The sequence below is a fragment of the Tamandua tetradactyla genome, chromosome 23 (genome assembly GCF_023851605.1).
Source record: "Tamandua tetradactyla isolate mTamTet1 chromosome 23, mTamTet1.pri, whole genome shotgun sequence".
Classification (NCBI taxonomy): domain Eukaryota; kingdom Metazoa; phylum Chordata; class Mammalia; order Pilosa; family Myrmecophagidae; genus Tamandua; species Tamandua tetradactyla.
In genome coordinates this window covers 30,411,595-30,421,498 of record NC_135349.1, presented here as the reverse complement: position 1 = coordinate 30,421,498, position 9,904 = coordinate 30,411,595, and the positions used below count along the sequence as shown (strand labels likewise).

Sequence of the window (9,904 nt, the reverse complement as noted above, 5' to 3'; positions counted from 1 at the left end):
AGAATCTATAACATAATCTGGGTAGAATTAATATCCTGACTAAATTTAGTCTTCTGGTCCATAAACATGGTATGCGTTTCCATTTATTTAGCATTTCCATGATTTTGTAGCAATTTTTCATAGTTTTCTGCATATGTTTTTTATTCTTAAACTTATTCCTAAATATTTGATTCATTTGGTTGCTATTATAAATGGAATTTTTTCTTGATTCCCTCTTCAGATTGCTCACTCCTAGTGTATCAAAAACTATTGATCTTGTACCTTGCCATTTCTCTGACTTCATTTATTAGCTTTAGTAGCTTTGCTGTAGATTTTTCAGGATTTTTGACATATTGTCTCATATTATCTACAAACAGTGAGAGTTTTTCTTCTTCCTTTCCAATTGGATGCCTTGTATTTGTTTTCCTTGTCTAATTGCTGTGGCTAGAACATCCAGCACAATGGTGAATAACAATAGTGACAGTGGGTGTCCTTGTCTTGTTCCTGATTTAAAGAGAAAGCTTTCAGTCTTTCCCCATTGAGGATGATGTTAGCTGTGGGTTTCTCATATATTCCCTTTATCATATTGTGGATGTTCCCTTCTATTCCTATCCTTTGAAGTGTTTTCATCAAGAAAGGATGTTGAATTTTGTCAAATGCATTTTCTGCATCAATCATGATAATCATTTGATTTTTCTGCTTTGATATGTTGATATAGTGTATTATATTAATTGATTTTCTTATGCTGAGCCATCCTTACATAATTGGTCAGGGTTATACACCATGTTTATACACCATACGCCATAATTGGTCATGGTGTATAATTCTTTTAATGTGCTGCTGAATTCGATTTGTAAATATTTTGTTGAAGATAGGTGCATCTATATTCATTAGAGACATTGGTCTATAATTTCCTTTTTTGTAGTATCTTTGTCTGGCTTTGGTTGTAGGGTGATGTTGACTTCATTGAATGAGTTAGGTAACTTTACCTCCTCTTCAACTTTTTTTATGTGTTTGAGCAGGATTGGTACTAATTCTTTCTTGAATGCATGGTAGAATTCACATGTAAAGCCTTCTTGACCTGGACTTTGTTTTTTTTTCTTCTTGATAAATTATTCAGTCTTTGCACTTGTCATTGTTTTGTTGAGGTCTTCTAATTCTTCTCAAGGAAATGCCAGTTGTTCATGCCTTTCTGGGAATTTGCCCATTTCATCTATGTTGTCTAGTTTATTAGCATATAGTTTCTCATAATATCCTCCCGCTACTTCTTTATTTCTGGTAATGTCTCTTCTTTCATTTCTGATTTTATTTATTTGCATCTTCTCCTCTCTTTTAATGTCAACCTAGCTAGAGGTGCATAAATATTATTGATTTTCTTAAATAAACAAATTCCGGTTTTGATAATTTTATCAATTGTTTTCATGTTCTCAATTTCATTTATTTCTGTTATAATCTTCATTATATCCTTACTTTTGTTTGCTTTGGGAATAGTTTGCTGTTCTTTCACTAGTTCTTCCAAGTGAACAATTAGTTCCTTGAATTTTGCTCCTTCTTTTTTAATATAGGCATTTAAGGAAATAAATATCCCTCTTAGCACGGCCTCTCCTGCATCCATTAATTTTGATATTTTGTGTTTTCATTTTCATTGTCTTGAGATACTTACTGATTTCTCTTATAATTTCTTCCTTGACCCACTGATTGTTTGAGTGTATGTTGTTTAGTGTCCACATGTTTGTGAATTTTCTGTCCCTCTGCTTGTTACAGATTTCCAACTAAGACAGTGTTTTGTATGGTTTCTATCTATTGATGTTTATTGAGACCGGCTTTGTGACCCAGTATATGGTCTGTCCTTGAGAATGATCCATGAGCACTTGAGAAAAATGTGTATCCTGCTGTTGTTGGTGCAATGTTCTGCAAATGTCTGTTAAGTCTAGTTAACTGATTGTATTATTCAAATTCTCTGTTTCTTCATTGAGCCTCTGTCTAGATTTTCTGTCCATTGATGACAGTAGAGAACTCAAGTCTGCCACTTTTATGGTAGAGGTGTCCATTTCTCCTTTCAGTGTTGTCAGTGTTTGCACGATGTACTTTAGAGAACTTGTGCTTGGTACATAGATACTTATGATTGCTATGTGTTCTTGTTGAATTTTTCCTTTTATTAATACATAGTGTCCTTCTTTGTCTCTTTTATTTGTTTCACATTTGATGTCTAATTTGTTGGATAGTTGTGTAGCTACTCCTGCTCTTTTTTTGGTTGTTGTTTGCATGAAATATCTTCCCCAACCTTTCACTTTCAACCTATTTTTGTCCTTGAGTCTGAAATAAATCTTCTATAGACAGTATATAATTGATTCCTGTTTTTTAATCCATTCAGTCAGTCTATATCTTTTGATTAGGAAGTAACATTTAATGTTATTACTGTAAATGCAGTACTTTCTTCTACCATTTGGTTTTTTGGATTTTATATGTCATTTTTAACTTTTTTCCCTTTACTGATTGTCTTCATTGCTACACTCTCCTCCAGAAGTCTCTCTCCTACCTTTTCCTATCTACCTATAGTGCTCATTTTAGTATTTCTTGCAGAGCCAGTCTCTTAGTCACAAATTCTCTCAGTCATTGTCTGAATATATTTTAATCCCCCCTCAATTTTGAAGGGCTATTTTCAAAATTGGTAGACAGTTTTTCTCTTAGAATCTTACATGTATTTTACCATTGATTTCTCTCCTCCATAGTTTCTGCTAAGAAATTCACACATAGTCTTATTGGGCTTCCCTTGTATGTGATGGATTGCTTTTCTTTTGCTACTTTCTATATTCTCTCTTACTTTTGACATTTTACAATCTGATGGGTAAGTGTTTTGGAGTATGTCTATTTAGATCTATTCTGTTTGTGGTATGCTGCACTTCTTGGATTGGTAATTCTATGACTTTCATAAGAGATGGGAAACTCTCAGTGATTATTTCCTCCATTAGTCTTTCTCCTCTTTTTCCCTGCTCTTCCCCTTCTGAAACACCCACAACATGTGTATTCATACCCTTCATGTTGTCATTCAATTCCTTGAGACCCAACTCATATTTTTTTTCATTTTTTCCTTATATTTTCTTTTGAGTTGGATTTCAGATATTCATTCACCTAGTTCATGAATCCTTGCTTCTGCCTCTTTAAATCTATTGTTGTAGTCCCATTTTTCATCTCACCTATCTGCCTTTCATTCCCTTAAGTTCAGTGATTACTTTTTCAAACTTCTGAGTTCTTTTTCTTCACCCAATATCTTTTTTATATCCTCTCTCAACTGATTGATATGATTTGTGATGAGATCTTGCATGTCCGTTTGAACTTCCTGTATTAATTGTTTCAATTCTGGTGACTCATTTGAAGTGTTGGTTTGTTCCTTTGACTGGGCTGTAGTTTGATTTTCCTAGCATGATTCATTATTTTTTGCTATTGTCTAGGCATTTGATATCTTTAGCTAGTTTTTTTTCTGAAAGGTTTTTCCCCTCTTAATATGAGTTTCCTGCTGAATGGCTTTGTTCTCCATCTCTTCCTTGAAGTTCAGTTCAAATTTTTAGACCTCTAGCATAGGTTCTGTTTAAGTGATCAGAATCATTTCTCAGTTCTTGTTTTTCCATGTTTTGACCTACCTATATGGAGACTTTTTTTTGAGGAGGGGTTCTCAGACACTATAGACCCTAGTCAGGGTTTACCTAACCAGACAGGCCCACATCTCAGGTGGAAAGTATAGCCAGCATCTGTTTTCTCTGAGGTTGGGACCCAGCAGGTTGACAAACTTTCCTATGAAGCCTCTAGACTTTGAGCTTTTCCTATCCTGCCCAGCATGTGGTGCTTGTTTACCCATGGCTTCCAACCAGTATAAAGTAATGTGGTGCCTTTAACTTCAGCAAACTTTCTCTGCCACGGATGTGGCTGAGACAGAGGTGAGTTGAATGATAGCTTTAATTGCTTCAGTTTTCCAGTCCCTGGGGACTAAATTCCTTGATGGAGGGGTTTCACCTGAGCTGGGCCCCACTTTTTTCTTGGGGAAGATACACCCTTCAGAGAATTTACTTCTTTCACCTAACTAGTTGCTTACTCTCCCAGACAAAGTTAATTACCTGGGGTAGTGCTTGAGCCTGAGAGTGCTCCCAGTTCAATCTAATGAGCTATTAAGGAGTACAAAAAACAAAAAAAAAAGGCTTTTCAGAGCTAGACATCTGCTCCTTGTGTTGTCAATCAAGACCTTAAGTTGATTTCTGGCACTATGTATCTCCAGGCTCTATGTGCCCTCTTTCCTTGGTGTCCAGACCTTCTCCAGTGTTTTATGCTGTCTGATGTAAAAAGCCTCTGTTTCTTTGCTTGCTTTCTGTCGGCACTTCCCCCTCTCTGCTGGGTCAAAAACTCCTAATACCTTTAGTCTTTATCCCAGATTTATCTGTACTGGGGGTCTATTTTCAGTAGTTTGGATTAGTTAATTAATTTCACAGTTGGAGCTTGGTTGTGCTAAGCCTTTGCTTCTAGTAAAGTATGTTTCCTTTCCCCTTGGGGATCCAGTATGTCATGCCTGTTGGGGAGGGACACTGGCCTTCTTGCCTTGGGGGAATTACAGTTCTGTGTGTGGTCTCAGACATTCTACATGTCCAGAATGTTGTATGCTGTGTCTGGTCACTGATATAGCCCCAGCTGTTTTCCTGAACTATTCCTAGATATTACCTAGCTGCTGTGGAGGATGAACTAAATTTCACATCTTACTCTGCCACCATCTTACTCTACATAGATGCTCATTTCATGCTCTCTTATGTGGAGAAGATATCTGAACTCTGTAGGTTCTGTAGCAAAGGAGAGCACTTTGAAGTCACTCATTCTCAAGTAGTCCCAATGTGAAAAATGAGAGGTGGGGAATGTCTACTTTCCTGAGGCCAGATCAATTCCAACATTCTGGTAATTTATTTGATTTCAGTACATATTTTTTATGACATCATATGCCACATTAGCTTCAAATGCCAAGCTCAAGATTCTTAATAGAAACCAGTCTGACACTCTCTTTCCCTAGCTCCCTGAAATTCAATCTACTGTTAAATCCATTCAATAATTGCACATTCTGAGTAATGAAGTTTTCAATACTAGAAGGTAAGTTTGGTTATTTTCTATGTATTCCAAGTCCCTGGTACAATTTTCCACACTTTTATTATTGTTCAAAATCTTTTTATATCGTTTTCTTTTAGAGTATAGTTATTTTAAAGTCACTCCTTGCCAACTCCATTATCTGGATCAAACAGCCATTTCCTTCTAACTTTCTTCATGGTTTGTAGGTCAAAAGGCCCTGCCTGTTAGAATGTTGAGTAATTTGTTTATTACATACTATATGTTAACTATAATGAAAGACTCTCCATATGATTTCTCCCAATGAGTTTTCACCCCAATCAGAGATGAATATGGTTTCTCTCTACTTATTTTTGGAGAAACATGTATTTTATGTTCAATTCACTTCCAATCCTCAGGAATAGTCATCCAGGGTCTTTACATTAAAACTTGGCCTCTTTGTGTCTCTTCATCATGAAGAAAATGCAAAAATTTTTACCTCAGACATCAGAGATTTTGGCTTAAATATTTAATCTTATATCCAAACAGTTTTAGAATTTAGCAGATGCTTTGAAAGGAAGATCACTGTGTGTTTAAGTCTACACAAAGTCTCCAGTGTTGATATTCTAGTTCTGTACAATAAGAAAGAGTTGTGCTAGGTTTCCTGTCCCAAGATGCAGCCCTCTCTAAGACTCATATCTATATTCTTAGTCTCTAGATGTGCGTAGATTGGCAAGTATTCTCAAGGAGATATAATTACAGATTGTGCATGTCAAGTAACAATTCCCTCCAGAGTTTTCCACTCTGCTCTGATTCTTACAAGCAAATCAATAGCAGACATCTGTATGCTGCACATAGGAGATTGGGGTCAATTACATTTTGCCTTTCCAGTTTTTTGTCATCATTAGACTTAAGCATGCTGAGGCTTTTGAGTTCAGAAAATATCTTCTTATGGAATGCTGACATTTGTTTGAAGTTCTTCATATCTCCAGTTTTGGCATTCTAGCACTACATGGCAGCTTAAACTCTGGTGAAGCCCCTAATTCTCAGATTCTTATCCATAACTACAATTGGTCATTTATTTCAGGGAAAACTTCAGGTTTTCTGCTTGCCTGTAAATATGTATACCCTCTCTTGAATTATTCTGCTCAGCCCATATTTTAAAATATATGGTATGAAAGCTGACCCTTTAATATTATCAACACAACCAGTTGATAAGACAATACTGAGTTTTTTGTAGACTCTTAAAATAAAAATCATCAACTCACAAAACCTTAGCAATGTCTTAGACCAGGGAATGCAAGATTAGATTTTATAAAGGATGGAAAATTTGGTTTAAGGTGAGTCTTTCAAAGCAAGTGCATCCTGGGGATTGGAAAAGGATCAAGATGAAACACTCCATTACTAATAGATAGAGCAAGACACGGATTTTTGAGGAAAATAATTCAAAGAAACTTGGGATGTAAATTATTTGTTTATCTTTTCCCAAAAAAGAGGTGGAGCCTAATCAGTTACCTGCAAAGCAAAAGCTGGTCTTCTGCACTTTGGTGATATCACGTAACATAAAATCTGATGTAGCATAGCAATGTCACCTAAAGGGTCTTCTTTATAAGCTCAAACCAAAACCAGAAAATATATAACTTTCTATATGCCATCATATCTGATGTTAAGAAGTTAAATCGCAACTATATGTCCAACAACAATGCTTTTCAGGAATGTTTGCCTTCTACTCATCTTAATGATATAAGATAGTTCCCTTTATACTTTCACACCTTCTGTCTCTTGAGTATAATGTCAGTGAAATTTAGAGTTGCGATTAAGAGTGGTATGAAGTCCTAGAAATTAGGCATAGATTGCAATTCCTTTTACACAGAATCAAAGCTACAGGCCCTCAAGAGAATGGTCTCTTTTTTTTTTTTGATTTACAGTGTGGTTTATTTACATTTTAGTGTACTGTGTTAACATACAAATAATCTGTATATTTAAAAAGTAACTCTTCTGTCATAAGAGCAAGTTCAAGGACAGGAGACAGATTTCCTCTATCACAGCACTGAATGAAAGCAAAGTGTTTAAAATGGCAAGTGAATAATCATACAGAATTGGAACCCATCTATTCCCTAGTCATGTATTCTGAATGTTGATTTTCCAAATGGAACGACAAGAGGAAACACCTTAAAAAATTTCAATAAGCAGAAATCATCTCTACTGATTCCCCAAGAATTTTCAAAGGAACAAGTTTTTAAAATGAACTGGAGAATTAATTCTGACGGTGGATCAAATCTGTCCTGAAGACGTATAATCCTGATCCCTCTTCTCTTTTCCCAGAAGTGTGTTACTGGCTCATAAAGATTTCACAGAAATTTGCTTTGAGGAAAGTCACAACACAACTTTCTTGATTAGTACAGAAAGGCACTTATGCACATTTTCAACTAGGAAGCTGACTGAGAGATGAAGAATAATATTAAGCCATTAACTTCTCACATGGAAGGACCAAAATTCTGGATTTAAAACTATTCAACTGGATTGCCTCTGTCAAGACAGCCGATTCTCATTATTTCACAGCATGGCCATGTTGCCAGTTTTCAGTGCAGCTGATTTTCAGAAAGCAGATTCCACATCGCCCATCTCCACACACACAGTCTTTAATTGTGAATAATATTCAATTGTCACACGACCATTTTCTCTGCCAAATCCTGACATCTTATATCCACCAAAGGGTAACTCCACTGGGCTGACATTATAGTTGTTAATGAAGCACATTCCAGCCTGGAGCTCAGCCACCACCCTATGGGCCCGCTGGATGTCCCTGGTGAAGACACCAGCTGCTAGTCCAAAGGTGGTATTATTAGCTCTTTCCAGAACCTCAGCTTCAGTGTCAAATGATAAAATGGACATAACTGGTCCAAAGATCTCTTCTTTCACACAGGTCATGTCATCTCTGCAATTAGTTAATACACAAGGTCTCATGAAATACCCATTCTTTAATTTGGGATCTTCAGGTACATATAAGTCTCCACCACATAGCACTTCAGCACCCTGCTCCTTTGCCTGTTTAACAAACCCAAGGACTTTCTCCAGGTGTGGTCGATTAATAAGGGGCCCCATCCTTGTATCTTCCAGAAGAGGATCTCCAATTTTTATCTTTTTGGTTTGTTTCACCACTTCCTCTGTAAATTTGTCAAGAATTTCCTTCTGCACAAATACTCTTGTGCCATTACAGCAAACCTCGCCTTGGGTGAGGAAGTTGGCCATCAGTGCTCCTTTCACTGCATTCTCCATAACACAATCTGAGAAGATAATGAGTGGAGATTTGCCTCCAAGCTCCAGGGTAACAGGTTTAATTCTTTTAGCTGACATCTCCATGATCTTTGTGCCAGTGGGCACACTTCCAGTGAAAGAGACTTTGGCCACATCACGATGCTGACACAGAAGCTGGCCTGTGGCAGCCCCTCCTTGCACCACATTGAAGAGCCCAGGTGGCACACCAGCCTCAGTGTAGATTTCAGCCAGCAGCAATGCAGAGACAGGCGTGAAGGGAGAAGGTTTAAAGACCATGGCGTTACCACAAGCTAAAGCTGGAGCTGACTTCCAACAGGCAATCTGAAAGGGGTAGTTCCATGCTCCTATTCCCACACATACCCCAAGTGGTTCTCTTCTGGTATAACCAAAGGATCCACCTGAGAGCTGGATATGTTCACCAGCCATGGATCCAGCCAAGCCTGCATAATACTCCAGGCACTGCCAGGAAGTATCAATGTCCAACTGGGCCTCAAAGATGGACTTGCCATTGTTGATGGTCTCCAGAGTAGCGATTTCATTCTGCCGTTTCCTTATTATACTGGCAGCTTCCAAAAGGATTCTGGAACGCTCCATGCCAGATTTTTTACTCCATATTTTAAAGGCTGCCTTTGCATTTTCAACAGCCAAATTTACTTCCTTTTCTCCTGAACATGTGAAAGTAGCTATCACTCGGCCCGTAGCCGGCTCGAACGCCTTTTCGGTGCCGGAGGAGTCCGCCGGCTCCACGCGGCCGCCGCCGCGGTAATTGAGCGGGTGCGACACGACGAAGGTGCCAGTGTTCATGGCGGCGACGAGAGCAGGCGGAACTGCGCGGAGGAGCGGGGCGACCACCGTCAGGCGTGCACTGACCAACATGGGAGGGCGCGGAGCCGCGCGGCCGAGGCGAACGGGCTCGGGGGCGGGGCCTCCCGAGAATGGTCTCTTTTAACAACAATCTCAGAAACTTGGACCTCTGTTCATAGATTCTAATGGATCAATCAAATATCAGAGTGAGTCATCACCTATCTCTCTGAATAGAATAATTGTGAAGAGAAAATGAGAATTTTTAACATGCAATTTGTGAAATGCTAAATCATTTATTTATTTATAAATTTCCAGTATAAATGATAATAGGTAACATTTTTTGAACTTATGTGAGGTTTTGGAATAATGTAAATGATAATATTTGCATTTTTAAATATTTGAACTATTTTTAAAGAAATAGCATTTGATGTGTGTCTTTTTCAAGACTCAAAGTGTCCGTGAAGACAACCCCAATATTATTGAGATTGAAACTTCCTCTTTAAATTGGAAGCAAGTGAAATTATTCTTTTAAGTAACTGGAAACAGCTTCTTGCTTAATACATAGCTTCTGTGGTGCAAGGTACATAAACTTGCTTTTGTTAATCTGAAAGCAAGAACCATAGAATTATGCTGAAACAGTTGAGGAAGCACATACATCAGCTCTGTGTGCAAATGTCATGTCTTTTTATCAGACTTTCTAATATAGTTTCTCTGGGATTCTAAACTTTTTTGCTTTAAAAGCTTTTGTTACTGATAGAACTGAATC

At 37.6% G+C, this 9,904-nt stretch overlaps 1 pseudogene; it reads right to left on the bottom strand.

Moving 5' to 3' along the window:
- Positions 1 to 6,972: 6,972 nt before the first annotated feature.
- LOC143667347 (4-trimethylaminobutyraldehyde dehydrogenase pseudogene) lies at positions 6,973 to 9,249 on the bottom strand (annotated as a pseudogene).
- Between the last annotated feature and the right edge of the window lie 655 nt (positions 9,250 to 9,904).